Genomic DNA, 20,684 nt, shown 5'->3' with positions numbered 1-20,684 from the left:
AACAGGTAGGAACTAGTGTTAGGGACCACTCAGAGGCGACCTTGACGTGGTGAGTGGCTTATTACGCTTTGGCCAAAATGTACACCAATGCCTCATTCAACATCCAGCATAGAGGCAGGGCAGAGTGCTGGTTGCAGAGTGCTATTGCATTTGTGTTTTTGCGTTTATATTATACTCTATGCAAGTAAGAAGGATGACTTGCATCTACATGTGCTAGAATAGAGTCCGTGGTATGATCTTGGTACTGCCGTTCTGACAGTTAGGAGACACCAGGAGACTGCAGCCTAGACCATAATACCTTTTAAGATAATGATGCATTTATCTCCTAATGTTCATGTTCAAGCTGACAATCCGGGCACAACTTTTGTTGACCATTGGTAGTATTGCATTGTCCCGGCCTATGACCTCTCAGAAAACTGTTGTGCCACTCTTGTGCAACCACAAAAGATCTGCAGCAATTGACAGAGAAGGCCATCTAAAAAGTCTATACAGGCAGAAAATAGTGAGAAGATCCAGACAACATGTAATGTCTATGATCAGCTGTAATCCTGCCATCTCCATCTTTCTCTTTATACAAGGATAAAACATAATACTGGTGGATAAAACAAAACTGAAAACAAGATCTTCACAGTCCTCTACAGATCATAGGGAATATTTCATTAGAACTTATCTCCATCTACCTGATCATCCTTTGGGACATTGTGATGTTCTTCTGAACCATCCTGTGGAAGAAGAGGACTGGGACATCTCTCTGGTGTTCTTATCTCTTCCTTATCTGTAGGAAACACATCCAGTGACTGAATTCATTCCTTACATACAGATAATGAGAGGATGTGTGTGTGTATTTAGTCATGTCTATTACCTGGTGATATGAGGGGCTTGTGATCCTCCATCATGATGCCCTTATATCCATCTACCTGATCATCCTGTGGGACATAGTGATGTTCTTCTGAATTATCTTGTGGAAGAAGAGGACTAGGACATCTCTCGGTTGTTGTTCTCTCTTCCTTAACTGTAGGTGTTGCAGAATCAGGATAAGATCAGATGGTCAGCCATGTTGTCTTAGTTATACATCTTGGGGCACATTTATTAAGACCGGTGTTTTAAATCGAGGTCTTAAAGCCCTAAGCTGTTGGTGGTTCCGCTGAAGTTATGAAGAGGCGCAGGCCTCTCCATAACTTCAGGGCTTCCAGCACCAGTTCTAAATGTAAGACATCTTCCAAGCTGTCTTACATTTAGACCATTTTCTACACCTGAAACACTTGTAGAAAATGCTGGCCTGTTCCCTTCCCCGCCCACTGCATGCCGATAATTGTAGACCTGCCGCCCCTCATTGCACCGACATCTGCGCCTGAAATACGTCTAATTTAGGCTTATTTCAGAACAGTAAAAGACAGTTTTACTGTTTTGTGTTTACACCTCAAAAAGGAGCTTAGCTAAAGAGTTAATAACAATTTGTGAATGTGAATACTGAGTACTTTTAGTACTAACTACTTTTGCTGAGAAAATAGAGGCCTTTAAGTAATCGAAAATGTTATGATGGAATGGTTACCTTTAGAAAGTGGATAATATTTGCACTAGAAGTAGAAGCCTTGGCCAAGATAAATGTATTTGTCTATTAAAACTAACCATTTGCATGTTTAGGATCATGATCGATCCTCGGTGTTGGACCGGTGATAAATGAAAGAGACGATCTTGGTTTTATGGACCATGGGGCTCTTTGGAAAAGGAGATTTTTGTATAACTTACCAGTAAAATCTCTTTCTCGCTCTTCATTGGGGGACACAGTAACCGTGGTATAGCTATGTCCTCTAGGAGGCGTTGACACTAGATAAAGCTGTTAGCCCCTCCCACGGCAGCTATACCCCCTCCAGCCTGGAGAGAGAGCTTCAGTTTGTGTACAAGCAGTAGGAGAGGCAAGTTAACCAACGAAAAAAAGTGGAACACCAACAATGCCAAGGAACCAACCACGGGGTTCTAACCAGCACTACCGCAACTGTGGTCGAACAACAAAACTGGGTGGGTGCTGTGTCCCCCAATGAAGAGCGAGAAAGAGATTTTACTGGTAAGTTATACAAAAATCTCCTTTTCTCGCCCATATTCATTAGGGGACACAGGAACTGTGGGACGTCCAAAAGCAGTCCAATGGAAGCAAGCGTCCCTGCAGGCATCTAAGAACTGCCGCCTGAAGACCAAGCAGGCCAAGGCAGCGTCCACTGATGCATAAGTATGCACCTAGTAAAATTTGTGAATGTGTGTAAGGAGGACCAAGTAGCCGCCTTACACAACTGTGCAGCCGAAGCGCGATTCCTCCTAGCCCAAGATCCGCCCACCGCTCTGGTGGAGTGAGCCGTGCCCCGGTCACGGTAAGCCTCCGCAATTGCAGATCGAATCCAACATGCAATTGCCACCTTGGAGGCCGCCAATCCCTTGCGAGGACTCTCCGGAATGACAAAAGGGGGTCCGTACGACGGAAGGGACCAGAGGCTGCTAAATAGATATTCAGAGCACTGACAACCTCCAAATGGTGAAACTCCTTTTCCTTAGGGTGTGAAGGAGAGGGACACAGTGAGGGAAGGACAATTTCCTCGTTAAAATGGAATGAAGCGACCACCTTCGGATGAAAGAAAGGGACAGGCCGGAGAACCACTCCGTCCCTATGATAAACAGGAAGGGTTCTCTGCAAGAGAGTGCCGCCAACCTGGACACCTGTCAGATGGAAGTGATAGCGAACAGAAAAAAAAATAACTTCCAGGACAGGAGTCGGAGAGAAATCTGCCGCATGGGCTCAAGGGGGGGGGAAGGGGGGAGACTGGAGCGCTGGACTAAATTCAGATCCCAAAGCGGTAAAGGAGGATGGTACGGAGGAACCGTATGTGCCACGCCCTGAAGAAAAATCCTTACAGGCCCCAAGGGGCCAGAGGGCGCTAGAAAAGGATAGAAAAGCGCCGAAACCTGACCCTTCAAAGAACTAAGGACCAAACCAAGGTCCAACCCTGATTGAAGAAAGACAGGACCGTGGGGAGAGAAAAAACAAAGTGGTGGAATAATTCGGTCTTCACACAACCCAGGAAGGACCTCCAGGTCCTGGAAAAGATCCTGAATGACGCAGGCTTCCCGGCGTGATTTATAGTGCGGATGACATCCGCCAAAAATCCTCCGTGCGTTAGAATGGCGGTTTCAATGGCCACGCCGTCAAACGAAGAGATCTTAAATGCTGATGGATAACCAATCCCTGAGAAGAAGGTAGTCTCTGAGTGGCAGTGACCGAGGGACGTCTCCTAGAAGGAGAACGAGGTCAGCGTACCACGCGTAACGGGGCCAATCCGGAGCGATTAGGATTGTCAGAATGCCCTCCATCCTGATCTTCCGTAGAACCCTGGGTAGGAGGGGGAAGGGGGAAAACACCTAAGGAGGGAGAATTCCTGTCAAGGAGATATCAGGGCGACCACGCCGCATGCTTCCGGATCTCTTGCTGGGGAGAGAAAGTTGGGAATCTGTCGTGTAGATACCGCTAGCACACCCAGGACCAATGGAAGGATTCCCTGGAGAAGGAGGGATGTGGTGGGCGCCACAGCCCACCAGCCGGGACCGGAGCGGCAAAAAACTAATACCCCGTGGAAGGCAGATGAGAGAAAGGTAGTAACGTAGGAGCTACCAAGGCTTGCGGGGTGATTATGAATCATGAGCCAGAGGAGGAAAAAGACAGGAGAAGAACAGACTAGGTCTAAGCCCATTCCCCATCTGAGACCGGCGCTATACAGAAGTAGCCGAGGATTAAGTGGCTGCGCAAAAAACTCTGCCTGAGGGGGGAGTCAGACTGTATTGCTAGCCCCATACCGCAGCAGAGGAGGGGCCACCCGCAGAGGCGACCAGATTCAGTGCTAGAAGAGTCCACCATCTGACGAATGAGCTGTGCAGTAAGAACTGAAGTATGCAGTGGTAACATAAATACCACTCTCACAGTAGTAGCCAGCGCTTGCCCCGTCAGCGCAAACTGAGGGGGAGGCCTGAGACTATCCGTAGAAGCCACATACTATACTTCCCCAGTTAAGTAGAGTTAACTTAAAAACTGGAAGGGCGCTGAACAGAAGCAACAACCAAGCTAGCGCCAAGGTAGGACCCCTACCTGAGCGGGACGCCCCACTGCAGCGACCACGTACACGAGCATAGCGAAAAGGATGCACCTGTGTAGGGGAACACGCTGTAGTAGCTAAACCAGAGTGCCAGCATAACTACTTTTCCAGAGAAGGAGGAGTGGTGGATAGAGAATACAGAGTCAGTGAAACACTCGACTCGCTGGAACGTACTCACCATATATGTGCAATGGTGTACGCACTACGCATTGATGCGGACAATATCCTGACCGACTGGAACGGTGGAGGCCCATGGAGATGGGGGGGTTCTCTAGGACACATAAGTGATGCTAGGCAAACCCCTTGAGAAGACAGAGGATGTTATAAGCATGTCCAAAACCAGCGCCAAAAGAAAAGAAGGAATAGCCACCGTATCCACTGGCGGCACCCATATACCACTAGAATAAGAGTACTGGGCAACCGCTGTAACGTCTGTTGCCATGCCCCCTTGTGTCAGTCAGTGGTAGGGAACACTCCACCATGATGGGAGTCATTGCGCCACCTATGGAAGGGGCTAATGCATACGGCAGGTACTGAACTCAGTAGTAGGGAACACTCCACCATGATGGGGGTTAATGCCCACGGCGGGAACTAGTGCATATGGCAAATCCTGGACCCTGTGGGAGTGCAATTATTGCACATCAGTAATGGGGTAATGCATACAGCACACATTGTAACCAGTGACAATGTCATCGTGCCACCTAAGAAAGGGGCTAATGCATACGGCCGGTACTGAACCCAGTGGAGATGTAATTCCGCCACCTACAGAAGGGGGATGTATACGCCCGGCACTGAACCCAGTGTTATTGTACTTAGTCCACCTATGGCGGTGGACAACATATAAGGCAAGTACGGTATTGCAATTACTCAGCCTATGGAAGGGGGCAATGCATACGACCGCAGACATAATCTTTGGTGATTGCTTCAGAATAATGTCAGGGCCTGAATCAGTGATTCCCCCTCCCCCTCGGGCTGACCCTCTCCGGATGACCCAGGGAGGAAGGGTGGGGGTGTGGAGATATTCGAGGCTAAGATGTCCTGCTGTGGTCCGCTTGCGCGTAGGTCTACCCCTCAGAATCTCACCCCTGGCAGTTGCGGAGACTGCGCAGGTGGGGGCTTACCAACCAAACTACCCAGGGGGTGGAATGGGAACTTCTAGAGATCCCTCTACCGGATTGCGCAGGCGGTGCATTAACAACTAAACAACCCCGGAGGGTGGATTGGGATGGACGGAGGTCCTCTATTGAATTGCGCAGGTGGAGCATTATCGACCATACGACCCAGAAGGGTGGATTGAGACTTCCAGAGGTACTGCACTGGATTGCGCAGGTGGAGAATTATCAACCAAACGGCCCAGAAGGGTGGATTGGAAAGGCCAGATGTCCTCTATTGATTTGCAGAGGTGGAGCATTATCAACCAAACGACCCAGGAGAGTGGATTGGGAATGTAGAGGTCCTCTATTGAATTGCACAGGTGGAGAATTATCAATCAAACGACCCAGAAGGGTGGATTGGGACTTCCAGAGGTACTCCACTGGATTACGCAGGGAGAATTATCAACCAAACGACCCAGGACAGTGGATTGGGAATTTCAGAGATCCTCTTTTGATTGCACAGGTGGAGGATTGTCAGCCAAACGGCCCCAGAGGGCGTATTAGGAATCCTTCAGGGGTCCTTCACTGTATTGTGCAGGAGCCAACAGAATTATCAACCAAGCGGCCGAGTAGGGCGGATTGCGACTATGAGAGGTCCTCCTCTGACCGGAACAGGGCACAGTCCCAGTCTGTTACCGCACGGCTATGATGTGTGCTGAGGGGGCCGGGGCCCGTATTAAATGCTTTTTTTTTTTTTAAATACGACTGAGATAAGCGGTATGAAGGGTTAATTCTTGATATCAAGCCACTGCAGTACCTTCTAACCCCTTGACAACCCGGCGCTGGCCTAAAAGAAATGGCTGGCCAGGAAGGGTTAAGTGCCTAGAAGACCAGGGCGGTGTTCAGCTAGCTTCTAGAGGAGGGGAACAGCCAGGCGGAAGAATTCGCGCCAGCTCGCCCCCCCCCCCCCTCACACCAGGGGATGAAGTGTGTCCTAATAGCGCAGGCGCCGCAGAGCCAGGGCCTAAGTTTTATACACGGCCGACCGGGAACACTGCCGGGGAAGAGGGACCTGGAGCGGAGTGTGAATTGCCCCCACCGGCCGGAAGTGCAGACCCCGGAAGGAAGACAGAAACTGCCACCGGGACCCGGAGTCGAGCAGAGGTAGTCACCCCCACAGCCGGAGTCCACCATGTAATAAAAATGTTTGGCACCTGCTCCCGAAAGGGGCGGAATATGGTGGTGGATAGAGGGGAGCGGGAATCGCCTGCGTTCCTCTCTTTCGCTCAGTTGATTCCCCAGACCAAGGTTATTAACCCCCATGAGCCGGTATCGTCGGCCTAGAGGGGGAGTGAGAGGGACTGACTTGGGGGCTGAGTTGATTCCCTTGTGTAGACAGAAACTGCCGCTACAATAAATAAAGGCCCCTGGCAGCCTTGTGCCTGTTGACCCTTTCCAGCCACTGCACTGCTGCCAAAGATTGAGGGAGGGAGGGAGAGGGTTAACCATACTTACCTAGTCCCGTGTACTCACCTCATCTGCCTTCTCTTCTCTTCACCCTCCCTAAGTGGACCACAAATTTACCTTTTCCAGCAGGGTCACCTCCTCAGCTGCTGGCACCGGAGTGGCAGGAGTCTGGTATGGTGGGAGGGTCTTCTTCTTGGCGGACCTAGGTGACCCCTTGGCTGGCGGGAAGCAGGGGAGCTGGGCTGCCCTGGATCCTCCTTTTGCTTCTGTGGGGAGGTCGAGCGGTGAGGGACTCCGACACCGGCCTCTCTCCCTGGGATAACAGAGAGGCTGGGCGACTGTTTCCCAAACCTAAAAAGGGAAAAAGTAAAAATAAAAAAGAAGAATCGGCTAAGTAAGCCGCCCTGCATAAGGCAGGGAGGTCTTGGCTCCCTGACACTAAGCTATAACTGAAGCTCTCTCTCCAGGCTCGAGGGGGTACAGCTGCCGTGGGAGGGGCTAACAGCTTTTACTAGTGTCAACGCCTCCTAGAGGACATAGCTATACCCACAGGTCCTGTGTCCCCCAATGAATATGGGCGAGAAAGAACAATGGAGATTTGTACATGAATTGGAGAGGATTATTGGAAGGCCCCAGGAACAAGTTATTTATGCATCAAGAGATCGTGAGAAGGAACTTTTATCCAATTAGAAGTTGTTGTCGGTGTAACTTGTGTAGATCTATGGTTACTGTTAGAACTTTTTAATCTAAAATAATACATCATATATATATATATATATATATATATAGACTTTGATACTTTTGGTCTCTTAACAAGTGGGATGCACATATGCAAACTGTTGTAATTCCTACACTGTTCACCTAATTTGGATGTAAATACCTTAAATTAAAGCTGACAGTCTGCAGTTAAAGCACATCTTGTTCGTTTCATTTCAAATCCATTGTGGTGGTGTATAGAGCTAAAAATGTTAGAATTGTGTCAATGTCCCAATATTTATGGACCTGACTGTATGTACACACACACACACACACACACACACACACACACACATATACTCTAGATTACCTGGGCTTGCTTAAAAATTTGCATATCATTGATTGAATTTAATTTGTCACAGATTTTCTTAAAGGATAACTGTCATTTTATTTATTTTTTTGGAGTATTGGATTGTGGTGATTAATATCTCCTTGGTGGCCCTATTTAAACTTTTCACAGTGGACTCAATTACCCCTTAATTCCACAGTTTAGTTCCCTCTACTGCCTACTTTTACCTCTGCTTAAAAATCAGGTTGCTATGCGTCCTCTGTGTTGAAGGACGGCACTCAGCCTGCAAGGTCAGATTACTGACAGCCAGGGACTGTAGGTAAATGATTAAAGCCAGGTCCTCCCCAGCAGCTGATAACAGTGCCTGGGCTGTGTGCACTTCTCCCTGTCCCTGCGATTGGCAGACGCTCCCTCACTCAGCAGAGCTGGAGAATGCAGAGTTGGAGCAGCGCAGAGCAGGGAAGGGAGATCTGCCATCTGCTCAGTGTATAAATGAAAGCAACATGTGGTAAGAGGACCCCTTTGTGCTGCAGGAGATTAACCCTTTAGGGGGGAGGGCTCTGGTTACTGACACTTTTGGGGGGCTATTGTTACTGGCTAGTGAGGGCAGGCGGGATTAGCCTCAGGGTGAGGGCAGTGGCGGCCATCTTAACTGAATAGTGAAATTGCAGTTTTATGCAGACTGGTTGCTAAGGGCTGAATCCTATTAAATATGGAGTAAGTCAGTCTAATAGTAACTGATTCTGGAATATCATGTTATTAGTAACTACATATATGAAAATTGAAATTGGGGTCTAAATGTGACAGTTTAAATATTAGTTTGCACTGTATTATTGTTATTTAATAAACATATATTTTGATTTACCACTGCCTTCTTTTTGTCATCTAACTTAGCGGAGATCACGAGCTCTCTTTAGCTTGGTATTTATGAGAATAGGTTAGAATCTCCTCCTTTAACCTCTTGCCGCCACACTAACGCCGATAGGCGCCAGGGCGGCGGCGCTCTCAGGTCTCACTGACGCCTATTAGCGTCATCTTGTGAGACCCGAGATTTCGCGTGAACGTGCGTTCACAGCGGCGCGCAGTTCTGAATTTAAACTACAGCCTGCCAGCGCTGATCATTCGCTGGCAGGCTGTAGATGTTTTAAAAATCGCATCAGAAAGGTATATTAGACGCTGTTTTGATAACAGCGTCTGATATACCTGCTACCTGGTCCTCTGGTGGTCCCCTTTGTTTGGATCGACCACCAGAGGACACAGGCAGCTCTGTAAGTAGCACCAAACACCACACTACACTACACCCTCCCTGTCACTTATTAACCCCTGATCACCTCCCTGTCATTGATCACCCCCCTGTAAGGCTCCATTCAGACGTCCGTATAGGTTTTGCGGATCCACGGACCGGCAAAACACGGACACCGGCAATGTGCTTTCCGCACATTGCCAGAACTATATAGAAAATGCCTTTTCTTGTCCGCAATTGCGGACAAGAATAGGACATGTTCTATATTTTTGCGGACCCGGAAGTGCAGATCTGCAATTCCGGATCCGAGCAGGACAAAGTCTGTCCCCATAGAAATGAATGGGTCCGCAATTCCGTTCCGCAAAATGCGGAACAGAATTGCGGACGTGTGAATGGGGCCTAAGGTTCCCTTATCACCACCAGTTAGCTACTTGTTAGGTAGTTAGCGCCCACCGCACCGCAGTCACTGATTAGTCGCTGATTAGCGTCATCGCTGTCGCTAATCAGCACCAGTACTACACTGCTCAAAAAAATAAAGGGAACACAAAAATAACACATCCTAGATCTGAATTAATTAATTAAATATTCTTCGGAAATACTTTGTTCTTTACATAGTTGAATGTGCTGACAACAAAATCACACAAAAATAAAAAAATGGAAATCAAATTTTTCAACCCATGGAGGTCTGGATTTGGAGTCACCCTCAAAATTTAAGTGGAAAAACACACTACAGGCTGATCCAACTTTGATGTAATGTCCTTAAAACAAGTCAAAATGAGGCTCAGTAGTGTGTGTGGCCTCCACGTGCCTGTATGACCTCCCTACAACGCCTGTGCATGCTCCTGATGAGGTGGCGGACGGTCTCCTGAGGGATCTCCTCCCAGACCTGGACTAAAGCATCTGCCAACTCCTGGACAGTCTGTGGTGCAACGTGACGTTGGTGGATAGAGCGAGACATGATGTCCCAGATGTGCTCAATTGGATTCAGGTCTGGGGAACGGGCGGGCCAGTCCATAGCATCAATGCCTTCGTTTTGCAGGAACTGCTGACACACTCCAGCCACATGAGGTCTAGCATTGTCTTGCATTAGGAGGAACCCAGGGCCAACCGCACCAGCATATGGTCTCACAAGGGGTCTGAGGATCTAATCTCGGTACCTAATGGCAGTCAGGCTACCTCTGGCGAGCACATGGAGGGCTGTGCGGCCCTCCAAAGAAATGCCGCCCCACACCATTACTGACCCAATGCCAAACCGGTCATGCTGGAGGATGTTGCATGCAGCAGAATGTTCTCCACGGCGTCTCAAGACTCTGTCACGTCTGTCACATGTGCTCAGTGTGAACCTGCTTTCATCTGTGAAGAGCACAGGGGGCCAGTGGCGAATTTGCCAATATTGGTGTTCTCTGGAAAATGCCAAACGTCCTGCACGGTGTTGGGCTGTAAGCACAACCCCCAACTGTGGACGTCGGGCCCTCATATCACCCTCATGGAGTCTGTTTCTGACCGTTTGAGCAGACACATGCACATTTGTGGCCTGCTGGAGGTCATTTTGCAGGGCTCTGGCAGTGCTCCTCCTGTTCCTCCTTGCACAAAGGCGGAGGTAGCGGTCCTGCTGCTGGGTTGTTGCCCTCCTACGGCCTCCTCCACGTCTCCTGATGTACTGGCCTGTCTCCTGGTAGCGCCTCCATGCTCTGGACACTACGCGGACAGACACAGCAAACCTTCTTGCCACAGCTCGCATTGATGTGCCATCCTGGATAAGCTGCACTACCTGAGCCACTTGTGTGGGCTGTAGACTCTGTCTCATGCTACCACTAGAGTGAAAGCACCGCCAGCATTCAAAAGTGACCAAAACATCAGCCAGGAAGCATAGGAACTGAGAAGTGATCTGTGGTCACCACCTGCAGAACCACTCCTTTATTGGGGGTGTCTTGCTAATTGCCTATAATTTCCACCTGTTGTCTATCCCATTTGCACAACAGCATGTGAAATTGATTGTCACTCAGTGTTGCTTCCTAAGTGGACAGTTTGATTTCACAGAAGTGTGATTGACTTGGAGTTACATTGTGTTGTTTAAGTGTTCCCTTTATTTTTTTGAGCAGTGTATATAGTATCTGTAAGTGATCAAGACTGATCGCAATCAGATCTATATCAGTACATTAGGGTCACCTTAGGCTCTACAAAAAACGCAGTGTTCGCCCGATCAGGCCTGATCTTATGCCCACACTTGCGTTCAGTCCGCCCCACCGCAGTGACAGAATTTTTTTTTTTTTTCTGATCACTGCGGCGCTATAAAGATCACTTTTGAGGGGCATGGCGAGTTCATAGCTAAGATTTTTTTTTGGGCACAAGTTAGTGGAATATGAGACTTTGTAAGAGAAAAATATATATATCAATTTCCGCTAACTTGTGCCAAAAAAAAAAAAAATCTTCTATGAACTCGCCATGCCTCTCACGGAACACCTTGGGGTGTCTTCTTTCCAAAATGGGGTCACTTGTGGGGTAGTTATACTGCCCTGGCATTTTAGGGGACCTAAAGCGTAAGAAGTAGTTTGGAATCCAAATGCGTAAAAATCCCTGTGAAATCCTAAAAGGTACTCATTGGAATTTGGGCCCCTTTGTGCACCTAGTCTGCAAAAAAGCATCACACATGTGGTATCGCCGTACGAAGTAGGGCAATGTGTTTTGGGGTGTATTTTTACATATACCCATGCTGGGTGAGAAATATCTCTGTAAATGACAACTTTTACATTTTGTTTATACAAAGTTGTCAATTTACAGAGATATTTCTCTCACCAAGCATGGGTATATGTAAAAATACACCCCTAAACACATTGCCCTACTTCTCCTGAGTACGGCGATACCACATGTGTGACACTTTTTTGCAGCCTAGGTGCGTAAAGGGGCCGAAGGTCCAACGAGTACCTTTAGGCTTTACAGGGTTGCTCACAAGCTAGCCCCGCCCAAAATGCCAGAACAGTAAACACACCCCACAAATGACCCCATTTCGGAAAGTAGACACCCCAAGGTATTCACTGAGGGGCATAGTGAGTCCGTGGGAGATTTTTTATTTTTTTTGCCAGAAGTTAGCAGAAATTTAAATTTTATTATTTTATTTTTTTCCTCAGAAAGTGTCATATTCCGCTAACTTGTGAAAAAAAATTAAATCATACATGAACTCACCATGCCCCTCCGTGAATACTTTGGGGTGTCTTCTTTCTAAAATGGGGTCACTTGTGGGGTATTTATACTATCCTGGCATTCTAGCACCTCAAGAAACATGACAGGTGCTCAGAAAGTCAGAGCTGCTTCAAAATGTGGAAATTCACATTTTTGTACCATAGTTTGTAAACGCTATAACTTTTGCGCAAACCAATAAATATACACTTATTGCATTTTTTTTTTTATCAAAGACATGTAGAACAATAAATTCTGACACAAACTTGTATAGAAATGTAATTATATTTGAACAATTTTATGAGAAAAAGTTAAAAATATTCTTTTGATTAATATCAGAAAAACGAAAAATGTCAGCAGCAATCAAATACCACCAAAAGAAAGCTGTATTTGTGAGAAGAAAAGGAGGTAAAATTCATTTGGGTGCCAAGTTGCATGACCGAGCAATAAACCGTTAAAGTTGTGAAGTGCCGATTTGTAAAAAAGGGCCTGGTCACTAGGGGGGTATAAACCTGTGGTCCTTAAGTGGTTAAAGATTCAAATTTATTCACATAAATAATATAGGCTGTTAATCGGAGACAGCATAAATATTCCGACATAATGTATGATAATGATGGAATGATGGAATCTGTGTGTAAAACACTGAAGTCTACGTACAGCGACACACTGCGGAAAACTGGAATTAAAATATTAATGATTCCTTTGTTCTCTGAGGTATAAAGGACGGTGTCCAGGACTTATAACAGAGCGCTGCCTTTTACCATGGCTTTAATTTACTTCCATTTACCTCTTATAGCAAGTTGTGGCGATAAAAATAGAGAAAGGCGCTCATAGGGTGAGTATGTTCAATAAAGGATAACATCTACACTGCGTGCAGAATTATTAGGCAAATGAGTATTTTGACCACATCATCCTCTTTATGCTTGTTGTCTTACTCCAAGCTGTATAGGCTCGAAAGCCTACTACCAATTAAGCATATTAGGTGATGTGCATCTCTGTAATGAGAAGGGGTGTGGTCTAATGACATCAACACCCTATATTAGGTGTGCATAATTATTAGGCAACTTCCTTTCCTTTGGCAAAATGGGTCCAAAGAAGGACTTGACAGGCTCAGAAAAGTCAAAAATAGTGAGATATCTTGCAGAGGGATGCAGCACTCTTAAAATTGCAAAGCTTCTGAAGCGTAATCATCGAACAATCAAGCGTTTCATTCAAAATAGTCAACAGGGTCGCAAGAAGCGTGTGGAAAAACCAAGGCGCAAAATAACTGCCCATGAACTGAGAAAAGTCAAGCGTGCAGATGCCAAGATGCCACTTGCCACCAGTTTGGCCATATTTCAGAGCTGCAACATCACTGGAGTGCCCAAAAGCACAAGGTGTGCAATACTCAGAGACATGGCCAAGGTAAGAAAGGCTGAAAGACGAGCACCACTGAACAAGACACACAAGCTGAAACGTCAAGACTGGGCCAAGAATGGACTGATGAAATGAGAGTGAGTCTTGATGGGCCAGATGGATGGGCCCGTGGCTGGATTGGTAAAGGGTAGAGAGCTCCAGTCCGACTCAGACGCCAGCAAGGTGGAGGTGGAGTACTGGTTTGGGCTGGTATCATCAAAGATGAGCTTGTGGGGCCTTTTCGGGTTGAGGATGGAGTCAAGCTCAACTCCCAGTCCTACTGCCAGTTTCTGGAAGACACCTTCTTCAAGCAGTGGTACAGGAAGAAGTCTGCATCCTTCAAGAAAAACATGATTTTCATGCAGGACAATGCTCCATCACACGCGTCCAAGTACTCCACAGTGTGGCTGGCAAGAAAGGGTATAAAAGAAGAAAATCTAATGACATGGCCTCCTTGTTCACCTGATCTGAACCCCATTGAGAACCTGTGGTCCATCATCAAATGTGAGATTTACAAAGAGGGAAAACAGTACACCTCTCTGAACAGTGTCTGGGAGGCTGTGGTTGCTGCTGCACGCAATGTTGATGGTGAACAGATCAAAACACTGACAGAATCCATGGATGGCAGGCTTTTGAGTGTCCTTGCAAAGAAAGGTGGCTATATTGGTCACTGATTTGTTTTTGTTTTGTTTTTGAATGTCAGAAATGTGTATTTGTGAATGTTGAGATGTTATATTGGTTTCACTGGTAAAAATAAATAATTGAAATGGGTATATATTTGTTTTTTGTTAAGTTGCCTAATAATTATGCACAGTAATAGTCACCTGCACACACAGATATCCCCCTAAAATAGCTAAAACTAAAAACAAACTAAAAACTACTTCAAAAAATATTCAGTTTTGATATTAATGAGTTTTTTGGGTTCATTGAGAACATGGTTGTTGTTCAATAATAAAATTAATCCTCAAAAATACAACTTGCCTAATAATTCTGCACTCCCTGTATTATAGGAGGTAGTTCGCTCACCTATTGGGGTTGTACCAATTTGGGCGCAACCACAATGAAGGCCAAAAGCAAAGAATTGCAACGGTTGGTGCAGCCTAGATTCGTCCGGTCGCCTTGGGCAGGAGCCACCCTGCCACTCGGGTAACGGTAGAAGAAACGAGACGCTGAACTTTACGTCCAACGTATGGACCTTAGGAGGCGCACTGACACAACCGGTCATAAACAGTGGTTAGGTTTCAGCTATTTTTCATTTTATTCATAGACAACGCGTTTCGGGGTACTGGGGACCCCTTTATCAAGTCTAAAAGGTGGATTAGTAAAAAAAAAAGGACACATATATGGAAAGTCACAATGCAGGTGTACCCATCCATATAAAGAAACGATAATATAATAATAATTATAAAATGTTATATAAAAAATATACGGATATATAAATAAATATGGATACATGTGAGGATGAAGATAAAAATTGATCAATACTAATGTATAAAAAAAAAAATAAAAGAAATAAAAATGAAATCAAATTATGAACTACATATATATGAGAAAAAATAAATATAAATAAATAAATAAAACAACAGAAAAAATGCATGTATATAAAATTAGTCTAATGACCATTATCGCATATATATTTAGGGGATAGTAGTTTTAGAGACCAGTGGTAAATAATTGTCCGCTGCTGGAGTAAGAAACTACTATATTATGCCAGGATTAGACACATAACCTAGACAGATCTATACTAGATTAGTATCATGTTCTAAAAGCTGATATGGACCCCAAGGAAAAAATAAATATATTTTCTTATTAAGACCAGAGTAGAGATGAAAAACGACAAATATCTGAGTATTGTTGCCAACAGAGCAGAAGCTGGAAGAATATAAATAAATAGATGGACATGTATGTATATATAATTAATTCAGGTGGGCATAAGGACTGACAATCAGGGGCTGAAGATGTAGTCATATGTTCGGTGGACCACAGTGAAATTTGAGGTTGTAACTGCTAGAATTATGAAAATGGACTCTGATGCCGGAGTGTAACCTACCTGGATCAGATCAGCAGAGCGGGGGCCGCCGCTGAATCCGAATGACCCGAGGAGGACGCTGACCTGTTGTAGCGCGCGCTGCTGTAGGTAAAAAAGGCTTGTGTGGGAGGGCCTGACACACTTCATTGGAGGAGCGTCCCTGGAGGGGCGGAGTCACCAGCGGCGCACGGAGAGACAGAAGGGGGAGAGCTGGACAGCAGCAGAGAGGGGGAACGAAGTTCAGTTGCGTTGATAGAAACTGAAGCTGGGATCAGCATGTGCGTAACTGTCAGAAAGACGCAATGCCAAAAAATTCAAGATTGATGTTAAAAAACAATAATTGTGGCTGTGGGTTCAAAGGGTAGTGATGGGGAGATGGATTTATTAAGCAGGATGAAATGATAACAGCGGGTGGGAGGGAGGGAGGGAAGGAAGGAAGTGAAGGCATAAGCATCCTACAGGGGAGAATGGGTTTTAATGTGGGTATGTATGGAAGGGGATAATAAGTGGACTGAGGATGGCATTTAAATGAGCCCACTGAGTGTAGGATGAAGGGGGGGAAGAAAGTAAGATGGGGACGGGGGGGGGGGGGGAAGGGGCCAGAGGGGTATGCCAGGAGTGTTTATGTGGAAAGTGGTTGGGCTGGGGAGGAGGGATATGTGTAATGAGGGGCACTAATGTGTTCGGGATGATGTCATTTGAATCGGGCCAATTAGAAGCATTTGCTCTCCAAGGACTCGTTCATTTACCTCTTATGCCATAATCTGCCTACATTTTACATTGACTTCAATGAGGTCTTGCTGCTCTTCAGATTTCCATCAGAGATTTTAAGCCAAAACCAGGTGAGACTCTAAACACAGAACAGGTACAGAGTTTCCCCTATACCTTATGTCTGTGGAGGCTTAAATCCTGGTTCTGGCTCACAATCACTGATGGAAATCACTGACAAAGCACTGATGTGTGAATGAGGCTTAAACAAATGAATCTTCTGAGGAAGAAGTTGCTTCAAGAAGTTTTGTGTTGTTGCGGCCAATTTCCAACAGTAGGAAACACATCCAGTGACTGAATTCATCCCTTACATACAGATAATGAGAGGACATGTGTATTTAGTCATGTCTATTACCTGTTGGGATGAGGGGCCGGAGATCCTCCATCATGGCGTCCTTGTACAGATCTTTGTGTTCTTCTAAATACTCCCACTCCTCCATGGAGAAATAGACGGTGACATCCTGACACCTTATAGGAACCTGACAACACAATGATACAGTCATCACCCAGATCCCTTCATAGCGTTCCTGTATAATGTCCCAGCATTCCCAGCAGTGTCACCTCTCCAGTCAGCAGCTCAATCATCTTGTTGGCGAGTTCTAGGATCTTCTCTCTATTGATTTCCTCATGTATCAGGGGGTGAGGTGGAGGCTCCATGATTGGGCTCAGGGTTCTTCCCCATCCTTCAGACACAGGGGCCTGACAGCGCTCACTAGAGGTCTTCTTCACTATTGTGTAGTCCTGGTTATGGAGAGACACAGTAATAAATATTACTCCATACATCTCCAGAGTCCCTCACCTCTCCAGTCATGTCCATCTGTTAGTAACATAGATAAAATGATGTAATGTGACATCATCAGAATCTCTCACCTCTCCAGTAAGCCGGAAGAGGATCTCTAGGGTGAGATTTATTATCCTCTCTGCCATCTTGTTCCGGTCCATCCTTGCAAGGTCAATCAGGAGAAAGATCTTATATAGAAGATCTCTACTGAGCGGATCCTATATTGTAGGAACCTGAATGGAGAGAAGATAAGACGATGGAAAATCCTACAAAATCCCATGTAAAATACAATAACTGCAGATAAGAGGACACATCGGAGGAGAGAATTGTCACGGATGGTGTTGCAGAAAACTGGAAGTTATAACTAAACATCCGACGGACTTGATCCCAAACTAAGGAACATATGGGTGAGCACTATAAAAGCCCTAGAGCTCTCCCTGACTGCTCAGCCCATGCAAAGATCTTTATGATAGATAATTGCATGCCCTCGTACCTAGACTGTGTGACACCTGAAAACCCTATAATAGTGAGGGGACACGACCACCGGCTCCCTGCACTTAATACGGAGGGAGTCAGGGTCACCTAGATCAAGCCAGCACGGAAACACAAATTAAGGAAAAGACTTATCTGAGGAACCAACAGTTGCAGCATCTAGCAGTGAGCACAATCCAGGAAGTAGTATAAACCGCAAAGTGAGGCAGTATGAGAGGGGATATAAAGGGAGGCAATCAGTGTAAATGGATGACAGCTGGGAGAAGGAAAAAGGGATGACAAAGTGAAACCTAAACAAAGAACATCATGCAAGAGGTACAGAAGAACGTCTGCCAGCGCTTCTCAGAGAGCAATAATAAAGTGTAGATGTTGTGTTCTCTCTTTTTATATGGATCGAAACATGTGTGAGGTCAAGGCAGTTTCATGATATGTCATAAAATCCAATATATATAATATTCAAAACATAAGTTGATCAACAAGTCATAAAACTGGGAATAAAAAATATAGAAAAAAATGCAGACAGACCTGCAGAGCGAACTAACACCCCGGAATGAAGACCACATTAGCCCTTTTACACTACATGTGTCTATTTTATTCTATATTTTTTTATTCCCAGTTTTATGACTTGTTGATCAACTTGGATGTTTAGTATTTTCTATATATTGGATTTTATAATCTCCAAACCGGATTCCAAAAAAGTCGGGACACTATACAAATCGTGAATAAAAACTGAATGCAATGATGTGGAGGTGCCAACTTCTAATATTTTATTCAGAATAGAACATAAATCACGGAAACAAAAGTTTAAACTGAGAAAATGTACCATTTTAAGGGAAAAATATGTTGAATCAGAATTTCATGGCGTCAACAAATCCCCAAAAAGTTGGGACAAGGCCATTTTCACCACTGTGTGGCATCTCCCCTTCTTCTTACAACACTCAACAGACGTCTGGGGACCGAGGAGACCAGTTTCTCAAGTTTAGAAATAGGAATGCTCTCCCATTCTTGTCTAATACAGGCCTCTAACTGTTCAATTGTCTTGGGCCTTCTTTGTTGCACCTTCCTCTTTATGATGCGCCAAATGTTCTTTATAGGTGAAAGATCTGGACTGCAGACTGGCCATTTCAGTACCCGGATCCTTCTCCTACGCAGCCATGATGTTGTGATTGATGAAGAATGTGGTCTGGCATTATCTTGTTGAAAAATGCAGGGTCTTCCCTGAAAGAGATGACGTCTGGATGGGAGCATATGTTGTTCTAGAACCTGAATATATTTTTCTGCATTGATGGTGCCTTTCCAGACATGCAAGCTGCCCATGCCACACGCACTCATGCAACCCCATCAGAGATGCAGGCTTCTGAACTGAGCGTTGATAACAACTTGGGTTGCCCTTGTCCTCTTTGGTCCGGATGACATGGCGTCCCAGATTTCCAAAAAGAACTTCGAATCGTGACTCGTCTGACCACAGAACAGTCTTCCATTTTGCCACACTCCATTTTAAATGATCCCTGGCCCAGTGAAAACGCCTGAGCTTGTGGATCTTGCTTAGAAATGGCTTCTTCTTTGCACTGTAGAGTTTCAGCTGGCAACGGCGGATGGCACGATGGATTATGTTCACTGACAATGGTTTCTGGAAGTATTCCTGAGCCCATTCTGTGATTTCCTTTACAGTAGCATTCCTGTTTGTGGTGCAGTGTCGTTTAAGGGCCCGGAGATCACGGGCATCCAGTATGGTTTTACGGCCTTGACCCTTCCGCACAGAGATTGTTCCAGATTCTCTGAATCTTCGGATGATGTTATGCACAGTTGATGATGTTAGATGCAAAGTCTTTGCAATTTTTCGCTGGGTAACACCTTTCTGATATTGCTCCACTATCTTTCTGCGCAACATTGTGGGAATTGGTGATCCTCTACCCATCTTGGCTTCTGAGAGACACTGCCACTCTGAGAAGCTCTTTTTATACCCAATCATGTTGCCAATTGACCTAATTAGTGTTAATTGGTCTTCCAGCTCTTCGTTATGCTCAAATTTACTTTTTCCAGCCTCTTATTGCTACTTGTCCCAACTTTTTTGGGATTTGTTGACACCGTGAAAATTGGAATCAACGTATTTTTCCTTTAAAATGATACATTTACTCGGAATAAACGTTTGATCTGTCATCTACGTTCTATTACAAATAAAATATTGACATTTGCCATCTCCACATCATTGCATTCAGTTTTTATTCACAATTTGTTTAGTGTCCCAACTTTTTTGGAATCCGGTTTGTAGATCATTTGTAGGTTTCATTCGTTGGTATATAGAACTGAAGAAACCGCAGGGTGTGCATTGTGAATGACTAGAATACTACAAAAACATCCTGACACGGTCCGGCCCAGGTTCTGATATCAGCACAGCTCCGGATAAGGAGCGATTGGTCCCTCATTTTTATACTATTGCAACCACTGAGGAAGAAAACGTACAGTTTCGAAATGCGTCTGGTGTAACTGCGGTATTAATCCATCGAGTGTAATTGCGGCACCAACCTATTGAGAGGAATAAACTTATTTCGGACACTGAAACAGCAGAAGTCGGCGTTCCCGTATCCCTACTACACACGCGCAAGTAATTGTGCCGGCACACGAGAGAACTATAGGATCCAGCAGAGCATCAAGATCATAGGTGAGCGGAGGTCATCAATATCAGATCAGGGAGGGGGGGCGTGGTCCGACACCAAGCACCCCCAGTCGATCAGCTGTATGAAGAGAAGGCACACGCTGTGTGCTCCTGTCTCCTCCCGTCTCTCTTCCTGCTTGCCATAAACATGACAGCGGCGAGTAGAACATGAGACGGCGCGCGCTTTCTCCTCATACAGCTGACCTGTGGGGGTGCTGGATGTCGAATCCCCGCCAATCCGATACTGATGTCCTATCTTGAGGACAGGTCATCAATATTAAAAGCCCGGAGAACCCCTTTAAAAAGCAGTTTGGGAATTAGCGTAAAAATTATAAGAATTGTTTCTAAACTTCTAAGCCTGTCCTAAAAAAATAAAATGACATTTACAGAATGAGGAACAT

At 45.5% G+C, this 20,684-nt stretch overlaps 1 protein-coding gene, 1 long non-coding RNA gene and 1 pseudogene across 2 annotated transcripts in view; all 3 read right to left on the bottom strand.

Moving 5' to 3' along the window:
• Nucleotides 1-20,684, bottom strand: part of LOC121003523 — a 791,128-nt pseudogene that overhangs the window by 401,886 nt on the left and 368,558 nt on the right.
• The window catches only part of LOC121004240 (gastrula zinc finger protein XlCGF26.1-like), a 273,048-nt gene that overhangs the window by 23,230 nt on the left and 229,134 nt on the right, over nt 1-20,684 (bottom strand). The gene's annotated exons all lie outside the window — the stretch shown is intronic.
• On the bottom strand, nt 741-16,959 carry LOC121003615. The gene is made up of 3 exons (XR_005779557.1): nt 16,916-16,959; nt 16,710-16,833; nt 741-775 (listed from the first exon to the last, which is right to left on the bottom strand). It is a non-coding gene; the product is annotated as an uncharacterized LOC121003615 (long non-coding RNA).

This window comes from Bufo bufo, chromosome 6 (assembly GCF_905171765.1).
Source record: "Bufo bufo chromosome 6, aBufBuf1.1, whole genome shotgun sequence".
In the NCBI taxonomy this organism is placed as follows: domain Eukaryota; kingdom Metazoa; phylum Chordata; class Amphibia; order Anura; family Bufonidae; genus Bufo; species Bufo bufo.
This window is presented reverse-complemented; position numbering and strand designations above follow the sequence as displayed.